This window comes from Oratosquilla oratoria, chromosome 42 (genome assembly GCF_046742065.1).
Source record: "Oratosquilla oratoria isolate Oo_2021 chromosome 42, ASM4674206v1, whole genome shotgun sequence".
Lineage (NCBI taxonomy): Eukaryota > Metazoa > Arthropoda > Malacostraca > Stomatopoda > Squillidae > Oratosquilla > Oratosquilla oratoria.
The window spans coordinates 34,566,347-34,591,346 of record NC_134818.1 but is presented as its reverse complement, the minus strand read 5'-3'; the positions used below and the strand labels follow the sequence as shown (position 1 = coordinate 34,591,346).

Genomic DNA, 25,000 nt, shown 5'->3' with positions numbered 1-25,000 from the left:
TGCTGTCTTATTAGAAAGAAAGAAAAAAAAAAAGCGCCTGCAATAGATCACTATGTTAGTGACGGTTGCATGGTCCTCTTAGGCACGCCTTTCGTCGCATGTAATGCAATGAAGAGGTGCATTTCAATTCATTCCTAAAATCAATTGTAGAACCGCCCCTTCCTCAACACACACCCGTGCTTGGGAATGGAGATTGTACAGTTGTGTGTTGCTGGAGTAGATATTTTACAGTTGATTTTGGCTCATGATACATAACCGAACTTTACTTACTTTAACCTCTGTTAGTAGGGGGTGCGGATTCTATTGTTGATCAATGTGTGCTGGGGAATTATAGAATTGAGTGTAGCTGGGGTGGAGATTCTACAGTTGATCAGTGAGGGTGGGGAAATTCTACAATTGATCCAGATAATGCAATAATGATACTAATAACAATAACAGCAGCAATAATGGGTACTGGCAATAATAACTATAAGAATAATAACAAGAATAATGATAATGAAAGTATGGACAACAATGATAGGATTGAAAGTAATATGAAACAGCAATGATATTTTGCCGCCTCTCCCGAGTTAGGGTGTCATTTGGGTCTCCGGCTGTTGTCGTTGTCGTTGTTGACGTCGTCATCGTCCGTCTTGTTCTTGTTCTTGTTCTTCTTCTCCTCCTCCTACACTATTACATAATACTGAGTTTAATGTATCGTGACTTTTTCTCTTTTACGATTATAAATCTTGAACATCATTCTCTCTGTCATTCTTCCGCCACCGATTCTCAGAATCATTGCCAAACAACAACACCAAGACGTCGAAACCGACGAAACGCTGCCAAACTGTCGTGGCATAATCTGCCGTCCTTCAGGCGGACTCGAAGAACGTTACACACTTGTGCAATGATGCTCCTAATGCTGCTGTTGGTGTTGCTGGTGTTATTGTTGTTGCTCTTGTTGCTGTTGCTTCTGTAGTTACTGATGTTGGTGTTGCTGCTGTTGTTGCTGCTGCTGTTACCGTTGTTGCTGCTGTTGTTGTTACTGTTCCTGTTGTCGCTGTTGCTGCTGTTGTTGCTGCTCCTGTTGCTGCTGTTGTTGCTACTCCTGTTGCTGCTGTTGCTGTTCCTGTTGCTGCTGTTGTCGTTGTTGCTGCTGTTGTTGATGCTGTTGTTGATGTTGCTGTTGTTGCCACTGTTGTTGATGCTATAGCTATTGTTATTGTTCCCGGCAGGACGTTTACACGGTCTTGCGGGGAACCCTCATCCTGTGTCAGAGCGACACAGACAATGCCTTGACAGAGAGGAGCAATTTGTTCTTGGGACACAATGGGGTGGCGGAGCAAAGGCTTGCTAGTTGAGATATCTCTTGCTCGCATGTTGTTACAAATTCAAAACAGTGTCATTTACGTATATTAGCATAAAAATCATTACATTTTGTGTGTGTGTGTGTGTGTGTGTGTGTGTGTGTGTGTGTGTGTGTGTGTGTGTGTGTGTGTGTGTGTGTGTGTGTGAGAAGACAGGTGGGAGAAATGGTATTGTATGTGCATGAATACAGACACATGCGCGCCTCTCTCTCTCCTTTATTATCTCTCTCAATTCGTACCTGCCCGAACGATATTTTCTCTCCCGAGAAGAGAGAATGTCCTAAAAATATAGGGGGGAGGGGAGAGGGGGAAAGTGGGGACAGTTGAAGTAAGAGTGGGGGGGGAGTAAGTATATTCGCAACTCACGACCCTACTATCGCTGGAAGAGATTAGAAGACGAGCGCTAGGGGCGGCGGCGGCGGCGCTGACGAAGGGCGCGGGGAAGATGCATCAGCAGGCACCGGCAGGTGAACGTGTGGGGCAGGAGAAGGAAGAAGGAGTGTGGAGGAGGGAGAGGTGGAGGAGGGTGGAAGAGAGGAAGAGGAGGAGGAAGAGGAGGAGGAAGAGGAGGAGGAGAAGGAGGAGGAGAAGGCGGAGTAGGAGGAAGAAAAGGCGGAAGAGGAAATGGAGGAGGAGGAAGAGGAAATCGAAGAGTAGGGGGAGGAGGAGAAGGTGGAGTAAGAGGAGGAAGAAAAGGAGGAAGAGGAAATGGAAAAGCAGGCGGAGGAGGAAGAGCAGGAGGAACAGGAGGAGGAGGAGGAGGAGGAGGAGGAGGAGGAGGAGGAGGAGGGGACTTCGTCCGTCAGGTCTCCACTGTGGAAGTGGAAAGACGTTGAATAAAATCACCTGACGGCACCCGTGATGAAGATGGCAAAGCATGCAAGGATTTTCTCGTTAGCATACTACTTGTTTTTGCTACTTTCTTAGAGTAGAAAACGACTTCGGTTACAACCTTTTTTTCTAATCTCCAAAAGTACTCTTGCGTCATAAAGAAGTTGAATGACGGACTGAGAAAAGTTTAACCTAAAATACGAATGTCAGACACAATGCTGAGATGTTCTTACGAAGCCTAGAATATTGCAACCGAAGTCGTTTCTACTTAAACGAGGTAGCAAAAGCAGGTAGCATGCTAGCCTAGTGTGCCGCCACCTCAATACGAACTTGGAGCGTCCGCTATTGGGAAATTCCAGGAAGCTGCACTGACGGAGATGCGACATAAATTGAATAAATAAATAAATAAATGAATAATATAACAAACTAACAAAAAAACTGATAGATTAATAAACAATTAAATTCATTAAACAAACAAATCAATAAGTTAAATATATAAAAAACTAAACGGAATTAATAAAAAAATAACCAATAGAAAATAAAAAATATATACAAATGAATTAACCGACATATATAATCACATAAAATGAATATATAAGTAAATAGGTAAATGAATAAATCAGCGAATAAATACATAAACAAACAAATGAAAATAAGGGGAAGAGGGCCAAAGGAATTCCCCTGTAGTTGCCGCAACCGGAGGACCACAAAAGGGCAAAACGAAAAATAAATTAGAAATTAAAATAAATAACATTGAAATAAACAAATAAAATGAAAGAGAGGTACAGGGTGAGTCCCTGCAGCTGCACTTCACTGGCGGTCAGCTGGCAGGGCGTCGGGGAGAGGGTGGTCCCTCCAAGCAGGATTTAAAACAAATCGTTTACACGTGTTGTTTGTAAATGTCGACCAACGGAAGCGTCGACGTCATCCGAAGTCTGTATGCAAGGGCGCCAACCCGTCCGACCCAATCCGTGACCAGGGCTACCAACCCTTTTTTCCGGTGCTAGGAATTGCGTGGCCTAATTAGAACATGGATAGCGGAGACCCTACTCTACGAAAGTTCGAAATTGATGTTTTATTTTTGTGTAGTATGCCAGTCTTAGCTAAAAATCATTAAATGCTTGATATACTAAACAATGAAAGAAAATACGATTTTTTTTTTTTTTCTAATACAAGTTAAGGCCTGGGGGACCTCAAAGACTTCCTCGCAGGGCCCACTTGATTAGATCGGTAAAATAGGCTTAAAACAGATATGGGTACACAGAATATATACGAATAAGTCCGTCCTAAAACGTGAACACAAAAACAAGGAAAACAGCTTACACTACTTGTAACATTATTGCATCCTAAAAACAAATCTAAATCTAAATCTAAACGGAAGAGAAGAGTCAGATTAGAAAATAATATCAAATAAAAAAATAAAATAAAAAAGGAAAATCATACCAGTGTGGACACTACGAGGACTTCCGTTCTTGTCCTATCAAAGAAGGCAGATAAGCGCGTTCTTGTGAAGGGTGTAGCCCTTATCCGGCTTCCCATCAGATAATGTCCTCATATTCCCTCTCACTCTCTATTTTCCCCAGCGGACAAATGCATCAGAAACTTCACGTTCCGCTAACATCTTCGTCCTCAGTAAACCTAACCAGCTTGCTGCCCGAGCAAGTTAGGGCGTCGCTACTTGCGGCAGAAGTCGAGGTGAAGGCGGTTCGAACTCTGCCGCCAGCGAGTTGGACCAAGTGCATGGTCTATTAGATTCCTGGTTAACGTGGTGGATGTTGAGGTGATGGCAGTTCGAACACAGCTGTCAGCGAGTTGAACCAAGGGCTTGGTTCATGAAAATCCAAGCTACAATGTCTTCTGTAAGGGGCATCGTTCTAGCCTCCTGATAGGGGGAGTATGCGTCGTTAAGTGTTGTCCCCAGACTGGCCGATGACACTTAAATCCAGGACAAAATTGAAAAATAAAAAGTTGCGCAGATATGGCGATGGGGGCGTAATGTGAGGTTTAATATCCCTTTGCCAACCACCCCCAAACCCCTCTCATGCTGTTGGCGCAATAAACTCAGAGAGGCAATCCTTGGAAAGCCCCGAGGGCGCACTGGTCAGGACTAACCCGTGGACAAACCCCACCCCTGGGAAAAAAAGAAAAGAAAAAAAAAACTCCCCACTCACACTACGAAAGATTCCTTCTGCCTCTCTCTCTCTCTCTCTCTCTCTCTCTCTCTCTCTCTCTTTTTTTTTTTTTTTTTCTAAAATGGTTCCAGGGATTGGGGTAGGCCTATCCTCGGCGGCCCTACGACAATATGTTTCTATCATATCCCTTCCCTCTCCCCCCTTTCCCTTCCCCCTCCCCCATAAAAAGAAAATCCAGGAAATATATGTATATATATATATACCTGTATATATATATGTATCACCAATTATGAAAATATATATTCTATTTATATGTAAGGAGCTTGACCACAAAATCGAGGCTAAGATGGGGCGAAGGAAAATTTGGAGATATATATGCAGATTTTTTGTCGACCAGGAAAGAGTTGAAAAGATAAGCGCGAATGATATGATGGATTTTGTTTTTGTCTGTTCATTTTCATTGCATCCTACTCCGACTGCTATTAGGCGATTTTATTTATCTATGGGGACCTCCATCGCCACCCTGATGCCACCATCTCTCGTCATCAGGGTAAACCTCATCCACGTAAAAGGAGAGGGTGGAGGAGGAGGAGGAGGAGGAAGGAGAGGAGGAGGTGGAGCAGAAGAGGGAAGAGGGGGAGGTGGAGAGGGGTGAAGAGGAGGAGGAGAAGGAGGAAGGGGAGGAGGAGGAGGTGAGGGAGGGGAGGAGAAGAGGGAGGGGAAAGAGAAGGGGGAGCAGGAGGGGAGGACAAGGTTGAAGAGGAGGACAAGGGTGAGGAGGAGGACAAGGGTAAGAAGTGAGGAGGAGGGCATGGGTGAGGAGGAAGACATGGGTGAGGAGGAAGACAAGGGTGAAGAGGAAGACAAGAGTGAGGAGGAGGAGGAGGACGAGAGAAGGAGGACGAGGAGGAGGAGGAAGACGAGGAGGAGGAGGAAGACGAGGAGGAGGACGAAGAGGAGTAAGAGTAGGAGGAGGAGGACGAAGAAGAGGAGGAGGAAGAGGAGGATGAGGAGGATGAGGAGGATGAGGATGTGGTCAACGGGATAAGAAAATGGGAATCCATACGATTACGAACGTGTGATTCACCATGGTCTTGGATCACGTGTTGGACTCGTGATCGACAGCTATTTCCCTCTCAGAAGAGAGCTCAGAGCTCATATATGACCGATCTATGGGTAATGCTGTGACCTTACACACGCACACACACCCAACTCCTCGCCCACGAGAGTTGGAGTAACAACCCGCAGCGCAGCGATACTCAAATTATTTCAGCCCTGGGCGGGATTCGAATCCGTACCGCCATAGTGGCAGCCAGGAATTCTACCAACTGCTCCACAAGTTGTGTGTGTGTGTATATGTGTGTATGTGTGTGCATGTGTGTGTATATGTGTGTTTATTACCTTATTTGACCTAATAATAACTGTGTGTGTGTGTGTGTGTGTGTGTGTGTGTGTGTGTGTGTGTGTGTGTGTGTGTGTGTGTGTGTGTGTGTGTGTGTGTGTGTGTGTGTGTGTGTGTGTGTGTGTGTGTGTGTGTGTGTGTGTGTGCGCGCGCGCGCATTCCCTACCATGAGTGTCATAATAGACTCCACCCCCTTCCGTCGCAAGTGATCCTTTTCCTCTCGCTAGCAGAGAGGCTAGACCCTCTATCGCTGGTGCTTTCCATACCCTTCGGTACCTTTTCCTCTATCAGGGCTGCCGCCTGGCGATTTTATTCCGCCTCGCGACACCCCTCCACCCTCCCCTTCGAAGGCGAAGAGGGTGACGATCTGTCTACAATGAAAGAAGGTGAGGTTGACCTTGTGTAGGAGCGGGTGCAACCCAAGAACAGACGACACCTGCCGGGAGGTCGCGGTCGCCTCTTCGTGCAACCTGCACACCTGTAGACTCCACCTTGAGGTCTTCTGTGAGTAGGTGACATGTCCCCCTCATTTTGGATGCCCCCACGCGATTTCATTCACCTTTGGGTCACCTCTCGACGTTGATTAAAGGCTTGCGACGGATCAATCATAAGAACCTAAGAACATGGGGGAGACTGCAAGAGACCATATGGGCTACGCTAGGCAGTTCCATGTCCCTTACCACCTGTTATCCCCATCCATAAGATTATAACATCTCTTAAAACAGCTTTTCGCCCCTTCGACGTCAACACTGAGCTTAATGAAATCGCCTGGCGTCGGCTTAACAACACGAAGTTGTAACAGACCTAACGGGATGAAGACAGGCAAGAAGTAAGTCACCTTCACCCTCAGTGCTCGGGCATCCAGGCTACTTGACCTTCTCCAATTGTCAGTCATTGGAATAGAACCAAAGGCTTCGTGAGAGAGTGAGAGAGCGAGAGAGTGAGAGAGGGAGGGAGGGAGGAAGGAGAGAGTGAGAGAGAGAGAGAGAGAGAGAGAGAGAGAGAGAGAGAGAGAGAGAGAGAGGGGGGGGAGGGGGGGAGAGATTTTTTGTTTCTAGCGTAGATGGAGGATGAAGTCCTACAGGTATGACGTCATTCCTGCCACGTGAGACTCGTCTGACGTCACGGGGCGGAGGCGTTGCGTCGATATGACGTCACCGCGGTGGTTAATGTCACAGGGAAGGCGACACTTGGCAACGATTTTGTCCAATGATTCATTCATTCATTCATACATACAAGAATACATACACACATACATACACACATATGAACATATGTACATATAAGCACACACGTATATACTTACAAGCACAAACATGTTGTACTAATGTAATTAAATGTTTCACAATCTATAAAAACATTGATTAAGCTGAGCCGCAATATGTCAGACGACCGAGAGCTAACCTGACAATGAACGCAAGAGATTAACAAACCGTCTCAGTTACCCTCCATATTCACCAAAAGATTTAATCCAGTTTAGGAGGGAGGGGGTGCCCAATCCAGTTAAAGAATGGAATAGACTTAGTAACCATGTAGTAGTGAGCGCTGAAACTACCTATTGGTTTAAAAGGTTAGATAATTTTATTGATGGGGATGATAGGTGGTAATGGACATGGAACTGCTTAGTGTAGGCCTTATGGTCTCTTGCAGTCCCCTTCATTGATATGATTTTATGTAACGGAACTACACTGCCGGGGTCTTTCAGCCCCCTACCCACCACCCTCCCGCGTATTGTTGATTAAAATAGTTTGGCGACAGCTACAACAAAGTCTGTAGCGTGCATCATCGAGTTAATCCGGGATTCCTCGCCCATTCCCCCTCAGTTTAATACAACCGTCTGGCGACAGCCAAAATAAAGAATGTGAAGTCTAGCCTGCTCACTCAATACCGTTGCTTGGGGGCAAAGCGGGTGACAACTCTGACGTCATCCCGTCAGCCGGCGGGCGATTTCGTTCATCCCCCCGTGGCACTCCAACGTCAGAGCAGGAGAGGCTTCCGTCTGGTGAATAAAACCTCCTGGCGCCAGCCGGAATAAACGACGAATGTCACGAAACGCCTACGGACGGTCAGTCTCTCCGTCCTGCTAAGGCCGGCGTCCCTCAGCAACGGGAGGACTTCCTACACGTTGGCTCCATCGGGGGCGCCAATTATTCAATAACCTCCCCAAATGGCGCCAGCACTCGCGCTGTCTCATCTCTCCTCAACAACATCTCCCGCCCCCCATCTCTCTCTCTCTCTATCTATCTATCTATCTATATATCCCTCTCTCTCTGTTTGTCTGTCTTTCTTTCCCTGTCTTTCTCTCTCAGTCTCTCTATCGCTGTTTCTCTCTCTCTCCCCTCTGCCTCCCTCTCTCTTTCTCTCACACTCTTTGTTTATCAATGTCTCTTTCTCTTTCTATTGGGTCCCTTGTTGTTCTTGGGTCCCTTGTTGTTCTTTGGGTCCCTTGTTGTTCATTATGTACATAAACGACTTAGACGACGGGATAAATAGTGATGTTAGTAAGTTTGCGGACGACACTAAAATAGGACGCCTAATTAGGTCAGGAGACGACGCAGAGATTCTGCAGGATGATCTTAACAAATTGTTCACATGGTCGGTGAAATGGCAAATGAACTTCAATATCTCTAAGTGTAGCGTATTAAACGTAGGGCTACACAACCCCGAAAATAGATACAGCTTAGATAACACGCTTTTAGAGAAAACTGAGTGCGAGAGAGACTTGGGAGTTCTAGTGAGTCCGGACCTTAAAACCAGGAAACAGTGCATTAGCGCCAGGAATAAAGCTAACAGAGCATTAGGTTTCATTGCTAGGACGGTAACGAATAGAAGTGCAGAGGTAATTATTAAACTCTATCTAGCGATAGTTAGACCCATCCTTGACTATGCGGTACAGTTTTGGTCTCCGTCCTACAGAATAGACATCAATTCACTAGAATCAGTACAGAGAAGAATGACCAAAATGATACATGGACTCAGAAATTTGCCTTACGAAGAGAGGCTTAGGCACCTTAACTTACACTCTGGAAAGACGCAGAGTGCAGGGTGATCTAATAGAGGTGTTCAAGTGGATCAAAGGCTTTAACAAGGGTGATGCAAACAAGGTCATCATATTAAAACAACAGGGCAGGACTCGCAGTAATGGTTATAAACTGGACAAATTTAGATTTAAAAAGGAAATAGGCAAGAATTGGTTTACTAATAGGGTGGTCGACGAATGGAATAAACTTAGTAACCATGTAGTAAGCGCTGAAACTATCAGTTGTTTTAAGAAACGATTAGACAACTTTATGGATGGGGATGACAGGTGATGGATACGGAGCTGCCTAGTGTAGGCCTTATGGTCTCTTGCAGTCTCCTTCATTCTTATGTTCTTATGCTCTCTCTCTCTCTCTCTATTTCTCTCTCGCTTCCCCCCCTCTCTCTCTTTCTCTCTCTATTTCTCTCTCACTTCCCCCTCTCTTTCTCATTTTCACTTAGTGCAGTGGTTCCCAACCTATTTTCTGTCATTTCCCCCTGCACCCAATTCAACCATCCAGATTTCCCCCTTCATGTGTATGAGAGAAAGAACAGTTAAAACACACTGAGACTATTTACTATTTTATTTTTCAAATGCACTAACACAGCTAACATTAAATTGTATTGAATAAGAACACTAACACTAACACAGCATTTTAGTGTGACCTCTGGCATTGTTTGACTATCACGAGTCCTTCAATGTCTGGAGAAGTTATGGAGAGCGCACATCGAAGATCCACCTCCACTTCCAACTTGTCTCGGTCTCTATTTGTACGGAAATTCGAGGTTTGAGTGTATTTTCTAATTATTTTCTGATAATTTCCAGAATTTTAATTCCAGACTAGAATTTCCTTCCCTGAAACATCCAAATTTCCCCCCTGGGGGAAATTTCCCCCTGGTTGAGAACCACTGACTTAGTGAGTCTTCTTGGATCCCCTTCAAGCTCCCCCTCCCCCCTCCCCCCGTGCCCTTTGGTGACCTCCCTCGACTGAATCAAATTGTTAAAGTCTGCGTGCAAGAACCCTTTTACTCAGTTTTACGTCGTTCACTCTGGCTGGCAACAGATGATTTTATTCAGCAGGAAGATTCATCGAGATGACCCTCCTCCTCCTCCTCCTCCCTTCATAGCCTCACTCCCCATAAACATTCCACCCACCACTACCCGTGTTCTTCTCTTCCATCTCCCTCTTCTCTTCCCTCACCTCTCTCTCAATTTCTATTCTCTTTTCCTCTCCTCTCCCATTTCATTTAACCCCTTCCCTCTCCATTCTCCCTACTCTATCTACCCACCTCGTCCCCTAACCCCCACCTCCGCTCCCCTTTCCCTGTTCCATTTAGCTCCCTCCGTATAATTTTCCTTCTTCCCCCCCTATTCCATAACCATCCAGCCCTCACCCTCCTGCCGTTCCCTACTCCCTCCACTTCCTTCCACTTCCCTCTTCCCACCTCTCCTCCCCCTCCCCCTTCCTCTTTTCCTCTTCCTCCTTCTCCTCCCCCTCCTCCCTCTCCTCCCCCTCCACCTTCTCCTCCCCCTCCACCCCTCCTCCTCCTCCTGCTTCTTCTCCTTCATAACTTTCCCACCTGTTCCCGCCCGATTCTGCAGCCAAGTCCCGTCGTCAAGGGGAAACCACGGCGTCACTTGCAGCCCTGCAAGAGCGACGTCCAGCCTCATCCCCCAGACTGGAAATTCGAATTGCCTCCGGTCGGACCCCGGAGTATTCCGTCTCGCTTTCACCCTGCTGGCCTTTCGGCATCTCCTTAGCCTTGCACACGCACACATGAATATGAAGCTAGGTAGCATAAGGAATTGGAGAGTAGGAGGCAGCACTCATGAGCGTTGCTCCTTTCCTGTATACTACAATTAGGTGAATTCGATTAGGTAAATGCACACATATTATATACATATATTATATTATATATATATATATATATATATAAATTATATATATATACATATATATACATATACATATATATACATATGTATACATATACGTATATGTGTGTGTGTGTGTGTGTGTGCGCGCGTGTGTGTGTGTGTGTGTGTGTGTGTGTAATTTCTATATATACTGAGATATTTATCAAGACTCCTAACAAAAAAAATCAAGGAAACATGATGGAAAAGAAGTCGACAACGACGAAGCGTTGTGTGCCCGGATCTATGATGACGTCACAATGAAGAAAGAGACACGTGGGAGAATGTGGGCGTGGGTGAGATGTGTGGGGGCGAAGGCAGACGTGGGTGTATATTACGACAATATGCCGTGTGACCTTTGACACACTCCTACAGGAGTCGCTGCTAAGCCCTGCCGAGCAGTGATTGTTTATATAAGTTTAGTACGCTCATAGAGTGACAAACCTAGTAACCTACAGTAGGTACTTTTTATTTATATATAGTACGCGTAGCGCGCAGGTCACATTACTACGTACAGTGAAGCTGTACGGCAATAATAAGAACGTAAGAAGAAATGAGACTGCAAGAGAGACCAGAAGACCCACACTGGTCAGTTCCATTACATTCTGTAAGGGGAAATATATTTGTAATCAAGGTGAGGTAGCTTTAGCATCCACCAAAGAGTGGGTATCGAATTAGGACAGTGTCTAGATTATTGTCAGTTAGGAGAAAGTGACACGTACGTATTAAGTCTTGGCTTTGGGGCAATAGGTCTCTTACTGTGGGACATTCGAGGCAGTAGTGGTGGAGACTGTTAGGGTTGGAACGGTCGCATAGTTTACAGGTGGAGTAATGTGGTACGTCCCCCGCCACAGAGATTTGCCACAGCGGTCTGTAATCCAGGCGAAGCCGTGCAGTTACACAATATTGTGTCTGCGAAGGACTCCGTGCTTGCGATACCTCGGGAGAGAGAGACGGAAGTGGTCGTAGTGTTAAATTGATACTCTTTGTAGGCGCTCTGCATTCATGCGGTGGAGGGTGGTTAGAAGAACGGTAGAGTGTATGATCTTCTTGTAGCAGAGGTGGGGTGTGTGGCATCGTCGGGCAGTGGCAGTTTACAGGCATTTTTGGCGATGAGATATTTCTTTTCAGTGGCAGCGATTCCAACGTAGGAGGGAATCCATAGAAAGCTTATGGTGAGAGAGTGTTCTTGAGCTGTGACTCGCTGTTGTAAAATGTGATGGATGAGGGGGCGGTGTATGGATTGTGAAGACGAGATGACCTGTAGGGCGGACTGGGAGTCACACATTACCACGCCATTTGGTCGCCGCTGACAGAGTAGGTTAACAGCCAGCAGAAGTGCCTGTAATTCGCAGTACGTAGAGTTGGATGAGCTGGGTAACCTGCGACCAACCTGTTATGTTTTGCTTGCAAAAGGTGATTGAAACATGGTGGGGAGGGGGGCGATTGACGCCTTCATTGTGGTTTATTCGTACATGGAGCGCTATGTGCTCACAGTATGACAGACTGTTACAGACTGGGCAACGCCGCTTACTACGCAGAGCGAGACGATACCACGCCTAATACACATATGAATGAGGTCTTGTCGACCGTAACAAACAGTCCTTGTACTGGAAGCGTCGCTGCTGGTCGTGGCACGGCACAACACTACAGCGCCCTGCTAGTATCCTATGCTAGTGCACCATAAAGCACTACACCACACCTCCACCCACCCACCCACCCACCCACCGTGCTCGCATGACCATTGCGAGAGGTATGCCTATTCGCGAGACGAGGCGAGCAACGGGGGCTGAGTTGGGGGGATCCGCGCATGAGGACGGGAGTTCCTACACCGAGGGATGGGACGCGACGGGGGCGGCATCTTCGGAGGCTGGTGGGTGCTCCCATAGGGCGGTGGGGACGACGATGAGCTGGTCGCACAGCGCCAGTTCCCCGTCGGTGGAGAGGGCGACCCGGAACTTCCAATACGGTTGACGGAGTTGGATAGGGCGAGGCGGTCGGAAGGACACCCGGAGGACACGCAGGTAAGCAGGCGGCCGTTGGCAGGGTTTATCCGTGCCGTGGCCCGGAGTCTTTAGAGCGTCCTATCGGCGTCGGGTGACGGGTCGTCCCCGCGAAGCGCCTGCGTTGCCGGTAACGACACTCCTGACGTGAGGATGGGGATGAGCGGACGATGGTCCTTCATCTACGTGAAGTGGGACAATCCAAACAGATATGGTTTGCATTTGGATGCGGCCCAAGTGACAGCAAGCATCTCCAGTGATAGTGGTGTATCGGGTTTCGGCGTCCGTCAGAAACCGCGAGCCTCACTGGACGAGGCGTAAAGGTCCCTGACCGTGGTCTTGGAGGGTGTGCCCGATGCTGTAGAGGCGCAATACGTCTGCAGTACCACTACCAGGGCGGAGTCGAAGGTCGCCAGCAAGGGTGGCGGCGACAGAGCTCGCCTTACGACAGATGTGATGATACCCTGCTGCACCACTGAGTCAAGTTCTTCCCTTACTTGAACCTGAAATGCAAACGGTATCGGCCTGGGCACGTAGGCGGCGAGAGGCGTCGCGTCGGCTTCCAGGTGGGTTCTCTCTTATGGGGTGGGAGAGACCCACCAACTTTCCTAGGGGGCGGTACGGGGGTCATCCTTGGAGACCAGCACGTTCCTAAATTACAGTAGGAAGTAGTCGCGAGCGGCGGCCGGTGAGCTGTCAACAGGTAATGTTACTCGTAGCTTGGCGCACCTGTTCACGTATGTCACAGCCAGGACAGGTTTTGGGAAGTCGGGTGAGACCATGGCCTAGCCGAAGGAGAGGAAGGGTGTTTGAACCTCCTCGTGAACCCGTATGGCGGCGTTGCAGTCACTGTCTCCGATCGTCAAGGTAGCCCGGAAGCGTCTCGTTGTGGGAGCCATGCGAGATATGTCGGTCATGTACGTCGGCGCCGAGAGCGGCGGCTGTAAGTAGGCTATGGATATCCCCAACATACCTAGGTGTCGAATGCCTATCATCGTGATGTCTGCACCCGTGTCAGGCAACATACGGATGCATATGCCGACAGATGGCGGAGGGCGATCGACCGGAAGCGTCCCGTTGTGGGGGGCATGTGAGATATATCGGCCACGTACATCGGCACCGAGAGCAGCGGCTGTGGGCTCTCGATACCTCCAACCTGCCCAGGTGCCGAGTGCTTATCACCGTGATGTCCGCAACTGCGTCGGACAGCATACGGATGCGTATGCCGACAGGTGGCGGAGGGGCGATCAGGGCCGCCAGGCACCGGGGCGGGAGTTGCCAGTCTTCCCGGGAAAAGGGGCGGGGGCGCTGAAGGGGAGGTGCGTGCGTCTGGCGGGGAACCCTTTGGCATGCCGACACGGCGCATGCGTGCGGGTCCTACTTGACGTCCGAGACTGTCATCATCAATGCCTCGTGTGAGCGGCAGTTGGTCGCTACCTACTGCAGTGACGTAATTGCACTGAGGGAACAGAGGCGTTGTACCAGTTTTTAGGCTGGGTGGGCGTGGCCTGCGTGAGTCAGCTGAGCTCCGTACGGGGTTGCGTTCGCGGCGGGTAGGGCGAAGCGGTGGGATGAAAGGCCACTTTGCTCGTAACATTATGTGTCCACGAAGGCGCGTCACACTATCGCACGGCATTTCACGGTCCAGCCTGTATACTGCTGCCGGCACTGCATTCACGGTCCAGCACGTGCACTGTTGCCTATTTGTCTAGTTCCGTCAGTGCTTGTTTCACGTGTGCGCCGTACACGTACGCGCCACCGATTCGCGTATCGTCTCACGTTTCACTGTTGCAAATTGCAAGCAACTGCATCGATCCTACTCACTGCGCCATGTTATGTTTGCTTGCAACGGGTGATTGAAACATGTAGGGGGACAACTGAGACGCCTTTATTGTGGCTTATGCGTACATGGAGCGCTATATGCTCACAGTATGACAGTTATAGACTGGGCTTGGTCACTCGCTACACAGAGCGAGACGATACCACGCCTAATACACATGTGAATAAGACCTTGTCGGCCGTAATAGTTCTTGTACTGGAAGCATCGCTGCTGGTCGTGGCACGGCACAACACTACGGCGCCCTGCTATTATCAAATGCTACAGCACTTTAAAGCACTACACCACACAACCCAGCCTCCCTCAGGTGGCTCCACATCCATTGAGCAGACGGCGTAGCCCGCGCTACCGTCTCGCTGTAATGGCCCGTCTACACGGAGATGGTGCGCGGCAGGTACGGAGGTGATGTGTTCCAGGGCTAATTGTTTCTGGAGGAGCGGTGGGTCTATTTTTGAAGTTGGGGCGAAGGTGACATGAGGCTGTGGAATATTCCATGGAAGCAGTGCGTGGTCAACTCGGCTATAAGGAATTCGATGTGAAGGCGCTGCAGGGTGGAGCACACTGTATTAACGAGGGTGTGGACGCCGAGACGTAGCGGAGGGCGGGGTGCGGAGGGGTGAAATGAAGCTCTTAAGAGATGGGAATAGTGCGGGGCTAGATGGGGTGAGTAGAGGCACTTAACGCTGAAGTAGAGGTTAGCGTGTATTCTTTCAATAACTGAAAGAAGATTAAGTTTGGTCTGTATGTTTACTGCTTTGGTGGAGGTGGGGCATCCAAGAATGTACCACAACATTCTGTTCTGAAATATTTCTAAAGGCACCAAGGAGGTCTTGGAGAGTTGACAAAGGGCTGGAGAGATTGTCTATGACTGACTGAATGAAGGAAACATAGATGGTTCTTGCCAAGGGGATGGATAGTCCAGAGGCATTGTTGGTGAGCCATATAAAGGTGATAAAGCGCAGTTCTAGCCGGTGGAGGAGATATTGGATTATGGGATGGATGCACTGCCGAGCAGGTATGGCTGGAGTGATGTGAACTGGCGCTCCTAGATACAGGTACTGTGCGCAGGGCGGGATGACACTGCGTTCTGCAGTGAACACTGGCAATGTTCCGGGGCCCCTTGGAGAGAATACTCGACTCTTTTCTGGGGAAAGGGTGAAGCCACAGGCGGATGTCGACTCGTAGGAGTGAAGGAGGCGCTGTAAGTAGGCAGCAGAGGTGGAGTACACACAGATACCGTCAGCGTAGCAGGTGACAGTTGTGCCGGGAGTGTCGGGGAGAAGGGATAGCAGGTGATGCATCAGGACGTTAAAGACGAATGTACTCAAGACCCCACCCTATGGAGTACCAAGTTCGAATTCCCTGGAGGTATTGCACGTTCCGTGGAATAGTACACGTGAAATCCTATTTCAGAGACAGCCACGGATCCACCTCAGGAGGTTACCTTGGACGCCAAATTCTACGAGTTGGTCGAGAATAATCTACCTGAGGTCAAGAAATGCTACCAAACTGGTACCGAAGAGGCGGGCATATAGGTCCATCAGGCAATGGTGTGTGCTTCTCTGTGGTAATAAACCATACAGTTGAGGTGATAGCTTGTCCTGTCGTCGAAACATGAAGCGAGTAAGAAATATACGTTCGAGGAGTTTACGGAAACAGGAGGTGAGTGAAATAGGCATGAACTTGTCTGTGGCAGGTTTGGGGATGGGCACAATGGTACTAGGTGTCCAGGGACAGGGTACATATTCCTTGCTAAAGCAAAGATTGTAGAGTTGCAGCAAGGGATTACCAGGGACTTTAAGGAGCACGCGGAGGACTTGATAGGTGATGCCATCATCCACGGGAGCTGTTGTTTTGCTTGTGATGTAGCGATGGCACTATGAGAAGAGAGAGTTTTGGTGAGTTCGTCTCCTTTAATTAAAAGGTAAAACTGAGCTGATTGTACATGAGGTCAGGAGCCGATATATATACCGCGTGGGTAGTCGCACGTGGTGCATAATTACATAATTGCACTGGCTTAGGTTAGGTTGGGTCAAGCAGGGTTGCACTGTCATAGGCGCGTCAGATCTAGTCGTGTGGACAAGACAATATGTGCTCCACGCCACGTGGTTGTCGCAGTTTGTATAGTGACAAGAGCACGACGCAGTTCGTCCTCAGTGATGGGCACGTCGCTATCCTCATCTGGCCGTAATAATACAGCCATTAGACGCAGGATGCGGATATTCTTGTGGGTGGTAAGTGTCTCTTGAATGGGGGCGAGATGACTTTATTTATCGGGTGCCACATGGAACCAACGCTAGTCTGGTGGTTGATGCTGTCGCTATATTTCTTCCACGACACGGTATAGGCACACTGCTATAGGGTAACGAGGTCATCTCTGGATATCTGGTACTGGAGGAGATTAACAGGTGTTGGCTGCTTTTAAAAGACGAGACCATCTCTCTCAGCCTTCTGTTCCGCTTGAAGGATGCATCGGTCCAACGTCCAGGCGTCTCTCGGCATCTTCCGATAAGTGGCCTTGTGACGTAACGAGTGTAAAAATCATGTGTTCAAGCAACGAGGGAAGAGTGCAGGTTCTCAGGTGACTGGAGATCAAATGTTGGTAGAAGAGTGGAGATGTAAGAGGTGTAATTGGGGCAGTGCTTCGGAGGAGTGGAGATGCGGAGGCGAGTGTGAAAAGGAGAATGCCCACTTGGTAGGGAGTCCAGGAGTCCAAGTGCGATGTGGTCAGAGAAGATTCTGTTTGGGAAAGCACTTAACGTGTGTCGCTGCTAGACCAGATGTGATGATGTGGTCGAGCGTGCCTCTTCTGGAGCGTGTGGCACCCCCAGTGGGCCAGTGATTGAGGCGGTGGCGGTGGATGTACTCGAGGAGGGAGACATCTCCTAGGGCAGGGTGCCGGGTGTTGAAGTTCCCCATGAGTGAGGCGATGGCGGTGGATGTACTCGAGAAAGACAGCCAACTACGGTTCGGGGAGAGGAAGAAATCTCCTAGGGCAGGGTGCCGGGTGTTGAAGTTCCCCATATAGATCACACCGTGAGACATGGGTGGGGAGAGGGTAGAGATTGATTTTTCCTGGAGCAGAGGAAACATTGCAGAGTCTCCTCTTCCAATTACCTATGGATATCTCAAACAATTGGAATGTCATCATGGATGGAGCAGCGCAGGAGTTGATGGGGGATGGAAGAGTGAATGTAATTTAAAAGGCCATTCCTGATATAATGGACATACGAGACGTAGCCTGAGAGCGGCCAACAAAAGCTTCTTGGATACATACAACTTATGGTTGGTGACAGCCTAAATAGGTCTTGAGGGAAGTAATTTTCGGATAATTGTTGATGCCACATGCATTTCAAGTGATGTGAAATTTCATCTCGTAAGCGAAGTCAGTCTTTGGGTTTACATGTGGCTGGTAGAGACGATGATGTGGAGGTGGTGCCGCTCTAAGGCATGTGTCGTTGTGGCTTGATAGGTATTTGGTTGCTGAGCCTCTTGAACCTGCCTGTGAGGGCCTACAGTTTCTTGGAGAAGGTGGTGACAGTCGTGATGATGACTTGGTGGGATTCAACAAGAGTGGCTCGGGTGCGCTCAGCGGATGCTTGTTGTGCGTCAAAGCGTGTTGTAATTGCTGTGCAACGTGCCGTTAGGTTGGCAACGGCCTCGTGGAGGGCTATTACTTGCGGTGAGTCAGGCAGATTTGAGTGTGCCTGCGGTGGGACGGCTCTTGGGTGCGACCGACGTGGTGGTGCAAATGTAGTCTGGGAGGTGGCCACCTGAGCGCGCTTCGTACATCCATGCCATACATTTACCCCGGGTTCGTGACAGCGGGGGCATTTCCACATGGATAATTTTAAGTGGGAGTGGGAAGCTGGTCGGCTGTAGAAGCTTCATTAGTGTTAGTGGGCTCAGAGGGGGTGCGATGTGGGCAAGTGCGGGAGGGGTAAGTACCTGCACACCAGCCATACTTATCAATGGTAACAGAGCAATACTGAGATATATATCCGACATCCCTTCTGAACTCACACGGTGGTAGGCAAGAAAGAAAGGTAAAGTTGTTCTGTAGGCGGTGGTTAGGGGTAACTCCAAACGATAACAAGGCGGTTGATGGGTATCCCGTGTTGGTAGAAGCGGCGAACGCAGTAAACACCCAGATAGTTTCTTGCTTGGGACGGGTCAACGCCGACAGGGTAGCGGGTGACAAGATACGTGGGGAATTTGCGTGGTCTACCGACCTAGTCCTGAACATCGAGCTTAAATAAGAAATTATCCTTCGTGGCACTCTCAATGATCTCGGTACGCCTACGTGAAATATACACACACCGAGAGGTGACAGCAGACAGTTTCACCTCAGCTAACTCCGGATCGAGCCTAAATGACTTGGTAATTTCAGCAAGCCAGCGAAGTTTCGTATCCGCGATCGGGTTCTCACGGAAGATAAGTTTCACATAAGCAGTTCTCAGGGCGAAAGCAGGGGAAGTATTAGCAACAAAGAGGGTGAACTGTGGAGAGGATGAGGGTGAAAGTGAGAAGGGTTATCGGAAGGCGTGGGTTGGGAGTTCTCGTCGTGCCTGAATGACTTAAAAGCTGGAGAATAGGATTTGTTCGTGTTCGAAGTCTGGTCCGCAGATCGTTTGGTGGTGGTGGTGGTGGCGGTGGCGAGTTGGGTAGCAGGGAGCAGTGGCTGTTATGGTGTGGTGCCAATATGTTGCACGTGCATTGGTAATGAAGGCCAATGTTGCTCAGTGATGTCCTCGTCGTCACTGATGCATAGGTCGGCATAAATATTGGTGAAGGTTGCCGGTCCAGATTAAGCCATGATGCCTCAGCAATATGGCAGAATATAGGTAATTGGTGTTAGTGGGGGTGCAGTGACGTGGGTATGACGTTAAGACACGTAATAATCCTCGTAGTGCGCATGTGCACACGGACGGAGCACTGGACACGGGGATTTTGGCCAAGGATAGGATTTTCTTATGACAAATACTAAGTCCTATATCCCTTAAAACTACTTATACCACAAGACTGACGTCTGATGCTTACTGTTGTGCTCAGCTAAGGCTGGAAGACAGTAGCTCGCTGTATCTTCTATATAATTTCTTCGAAACAGTAGGAGGTCAGTAGCGGGTGTGTTTACATTCAGAGTCAATAATGGCCGATCTCGCCGAGCAGTGAGAGAGGTAGCTCCCAGCGTCTGACTTATGGGGGGCGATATATATATATATATATAATATATATATATATATATATATATATATATATATATATATATATATATACACCGTTTCTATATAAAGGGCGTCCGTGTGTGTGTGTGTGTGTGTGTGTGTGTGTGTGTGTGTGTGTGTGTGTGTGTGTGTGTGTGTGTGTGTAAGACTCACCATGACCTTGAATCACTTGCTGGACTCGTGATCGACAACAATCTGATGAGACTTCACAGCTCGGATTACCCAATCTATGTGCAAGGCGCCTCACACACACACACACACACACACACACACAATGTATACAGTTATATAATTACAAAGGGGACGTGAAGGTAAAGGTCATCTACTACTTTGGCGGATACCTGCTGTAAAAAGGATAAAAAGAATGGAATCTGCACAGTCTGATAGTGCTCACGTTCACATACACGTTCAATGATTCGTTCCTTCACACGTCCACCGACTGGGTCAACGCCACACGGCTCCTTTCTCACAAACGCAGTGTGTGTGTGTGTGTGTGTATGTGTGTGTGTGTGTGTGTGTGTGTGTGTGTGTGTGTGTGTGTGCGTGTGTGTGCGTGTGTGTGTGTGTGCGTGCATGCGTGTGTGTGTGTGCGTGCGTGCATGCGTGTGTGTGTGTGTGTGTGCGTGTGCTGTGTGTGTTTGTGTGTGTGCGCGCGCGCTCGCTCGCAAAAGAACACAGACGTGGAATTGGAAATATATACTCCACTTTTATGGATGGGGATGACATGTGGTAATGGACATGGAACTGCCTAGTGTAGGCCTTATGGTCTCTTGCACTCTCATTCTTATGTTCTTATGTTCTTTTCCAGGCAAGAATGACGTCATTCGCATGAGTCAGAAGATACGGACGAGGGGATGGGGGAGGAGGAATAGGAGGAGGAGGAGGAGGAGGAAGGGAATCAGAGGAGGAAGATTAAAAGGGGGGATAGGAAGAGGAGGAGGAAGAGGAGAAGGAAAATGGGGAGTAGGGAAGGATAAGAGATAGGAGGAAATGGGAGAGTATGGGAATGAGAAGGAGAAGGAGGAGGAGGAGGCAGCGGGAGAAGGAGGAGAGAGAGGCGGGGAGGAGGAGGAGGAGGAGGAGTAGGAGGAGGAGGAGGAGGAGGAAGAGGAGGAGGAGGAGGGGAGGAGGAGGAGGAAGAGGAGGAGGAGGGAGGAGGAGGAAGAGGAGGAGGAGGAGGGGAGGAGGAGGAGGGGAGGAGGAGGAGGGGGAAGAGGAGGAGGAAGGAGGAGGAGGAAGGAGGAGGAGGAAGGAGGAGGAGGAAGGAGGAGGAGAAAGATAGGAGGAGGATAGGAAGAGGAAGAGAAGCGGGGTGGGGAGGAGGAGGAGGAGGAGGAGAGGGAGGAGAGCAGCCTATGAGATACTCCCAATGCTTACACCCTGGGTGGGTGGGTGGCGGGGGGATGGGAGGTTAATAATACAAAGTCCGCACGTGGGATAGCGAAGGGGCCAATAGGAATCCTCCCAGCGAGATAGCACTTATCTTTCAACGCTGCTATCGCCCCAAAATAAAGCAAAACCTCGCCGACTGCCTGCCAATTCCAACTGGTCTTGTGACCAATTCCGAGACGCGCCTCTCTGCTGTGAATGATTCAGGTGCGCGCGGAGTCCCATGACAATCATCTCTGGAATTCGGAAACCCACTCAATATTTGGAACTAGATACTTCCGAAATATAGAAAAATTCACGTACGATTATGAAAAGGTGATTTCTCTTCCCAGTACTGAAGACATCTGCGAATTTTAGGGATTCCCATTAATCTAGATTTCTGAATCCTAGGGACTCCTAATAATAAAGAGAGAATGGTCTGATTTACAATCTCATTCTTATCTAAGTCAAGACCGAAGGAAGAAAGAGCTTGTCCATGAGAATACAATAATGGCAAAATTTACCTCCCCACGCCCATCCCACCCCCACGCCCCACACCAATGGAAAGGTGCGGCGGTGGTATTACAGAAATAAAATCACCTGGCGGCAGCTAATAAAAAATGAAAAGGGTCACCCTGTATGGAAGGGTCTACACAATTCATTCTTCCAAGTTTCCTCTCTTCTACTGATATATATATATATATATATATATATATATATATATATATATAGTGTGTGTGTGTGTGTGTGTGTGTGTGAGTGTGTGTGTGTGTGTGTGTGTGTGTGTATGTGTGTGTGTGTGTGTGTATGTGTGTGTGTGTATGCGTGTGTGTGTATGTGTGTGTGTGTGTGTGTGTGTGTGTGTGTGTGCGCGCGCGCGCGCAATCACTAAACACACGTGATAAACTATTTTTTGCAGAAACCACCGGGAAATTGAAAAAAAAAACGAATACCGAACGTTTTCGTCTACTTATATATTGTACCTTTGAAGATGTCTTAAATAGACGAAAACGTTCGGGATCCGTTTTTTTTTTCAACTTCCCGGTGGTTTCTGAAAAAAAAAAATCATACGAAAATCGGCTAAAACATATGAATCTCTTTTCGCTAAAAAGGCGTAGACTCGGAGGTGACTTGATACAGGTCTTTAAGATTTCAGAGGGAATTGACAACATCAAAAGTGACAAAATTTTCACATTGAATGATAATCTGACAAGAAGTAATGGTCTCAAACTGTCCGGAAATAGATTCAATTTGGAAGTAGGTAGAAACAACTTTGCCAACCGTGTAGTTAATGAATGGAATAAACTTCCTGCACAGGTAGTGCAATGTAGTTCAGTTCTAAGCTTTAAGAATCATTTAGATAAACACCTAAGCAAGGTGCTGTAATGATTATGATTTATTTTATATCTGTTTTTGTTTTATAATTTGTCTGATTTTCATTTATCATTAGTTATATGTAAATTTATTATTATTTACTATTTACCTGTTTGTTTATTATTTAACTATACCTATGCATTTGTTTATGTATTTTATTTGTTATTTACATTATTATAGTTTTTATTTATTAATTTATTATTTTTATGATTTTGTTTCGCATCCGACCTAGGTATGGACCAAAAGGTCTCCTGTCTGTATGCTCCCCCTTTGCAATCCTTTGTAATATATTTATTTTCTTTCTTTCTCTTTCTTTCTTTTTCTTTCTTTTTCCTTTTAGGAAATTCCAACGTTATTTGTATTTCGTAAGACCTTAATTAACTCAACCTTTTTTTCTTCGGCTTACGAATTGCATCTTCATTCCGGCCGCCGCCAGGCAATTACATTCAGTTGAGGAAGACCGCACTCGTGTGCGCATGCCAAGACCAGATGTCCATTCCATGAAATCAATCCCTGTGGGCCACAGGGAAATCTATAAAGGGAGACAGGTGAGCGAGACCAGTCACTTTATATATGTCTCCAGAGCCACGATACAAGCCCTAATAGATACCCCTTGTGGGGTTATCACATTGGGCTTCCACGGGCTTTACCAGCACTGACCGTTGAGAGTTCGTTGGAATAAAAACGACTTCGGTTACAACATTTGTATTTTCAAATTTTCAAATATCAAATTATCTTTCCTTGGTATACAGCAAGGCAGAATGATGAACTTAGATATTGTAAGCCTATACGAATGTTAGACATACTCTTGAAACGTTCTTAAAGAAGTCTAGATTTCTGTAAGGCAAATCATATTCTAGTTATTCAAATGGAGGTTGGAGGTAGGATGTTGGAGGAAAAATAGTCCAGTGTGATAACCTGTTTAAAATTGTTCAGTGGCAATATCCCCTTTTACATAAAAGTATTATTTTATTTCCCTATAGGCTTTTCTTCCACGAGTGGTGTCCTAGGTAGTCCATAGTCCATTTAACATTTTTTTCTATTTAACCCTCTGTTTAACATGTTAAATCGGCATTTATCAAGACCGAAACGAGGCAAAGACTTCCTCCATTTTTATGCTGAAGTTTGGATTATAAATCTCACGTTCTTACTGAATTATAGTTCCCCATCTTTCTTAGGTTTAAGAAGGAAATAAACAAGAACTCGTTTACCAACAGTGGTTGTCGAATGGAACAGACGTAGTAACTGTGTCGTGGACAGTAAAATTATCGCTTGTTGTAAGAGAAGATGGGGATGACAGGAGGTAAGGGATATGGAACTGCCTAGCGTAGGCCTTATGATCCCTTGCACTCTCCTCCATTCTTTATGTCTTTATATTTTTCGTGAAAACTTTAATTTAGTTAAGTGTGGGAATTGCAAACTGAATAGTCTTCGCCACGTTTAGATAAACATGAAATTGACAGCGCAACTGCTGGCCCCTTTTTTTTCTGCCTGTCGTCGTTTCTCCTTATCAAGAGGAAATACTTTCGACGAGTAAAGACCCCTCCTGGGACTCACAGAGAGATAAGATAAGGGAGTTAAAGGTTCTCCGTTACTTTATCAACTTACAAGCACACACACACACTATCTATACACCAATATGCTTCTTCCCTCTTACAGCCAAGGCACGCACCAACTTCCAACCATCTCACTCCTATTTCCCTTTCATCTTCGCTCCTAGATGAAGGGCTATCCCTGTCCTCTGCCCAATGCCCAGCTTAGAGACAAAGAAGCAACATACACACACTCATGACACTAGTTCTAATATTAACACAAATTGCACATTGTCAGTACTGTTAACTCAATAAACTTATTATTATAATTATTCATCATTCACACACACACACACACACATACACACACACACACACAAACACACACACAAACACACACACAAACACACACACACACGAGCGTAGCTCCCCTTCCCGCAAAATACAACTAGGTAAACACACACACACACACACACACACACACACACACACACACACACATAACTTGTTGGTGCTGTGGTTAGCGTCGAGGGCTGCCACTGCTGAGGTCCAATTATACTTGAATTTAGACTTGTACTTGAAAAATATCAGGTACATTGAAGTACAAATAAGTATATTGTATTTCATCAAAAGTTGTATACTCTACATAAATTTGAGCAAACTTTGCGATGATACTATTGGGAAACTGCGCTTATCTGTTATTTCTAGAATACAACTATTAGGTATATTATTAATATAGACCAAGGGACAACGCTCGTAGGGTCCCGTCTCCTACTTTCCTCTTTATCATACCTAGCTTCAAATTCATGCATAGCTCCAACTTAGTCTAAAACCATAACTGGAAATCGAGGATATAAATTAATTTGGAACTGTACATGAGTGAGACTAGGTATGGTATATTGTAAAGCTACTCTTTGCATGTATACTACAACTAGTTACACACACACACAAACACACACACGTGATTGAGTCTACGTGTGTGAGGTCACAGCATGTCCATAAATCACCTGGAGTTAC

The 25,000-nt window shown here is 47.2% G+C and overlaps 1 protein-coding gene across 1 annotated transcript in view; it reads right to left on the bottom strand.

Annotated features, from left to right (window-relative positions):
• The window catches only part of LOC143021691 (uncharacterized), a 60,900-nt gene that overhangs the window by 35,702 nt on the left and 198 nt on the right, over window positions 1–25,000 (bottom strand). The gene's annotated exons all lie outside the window — the stretch shown is intronic.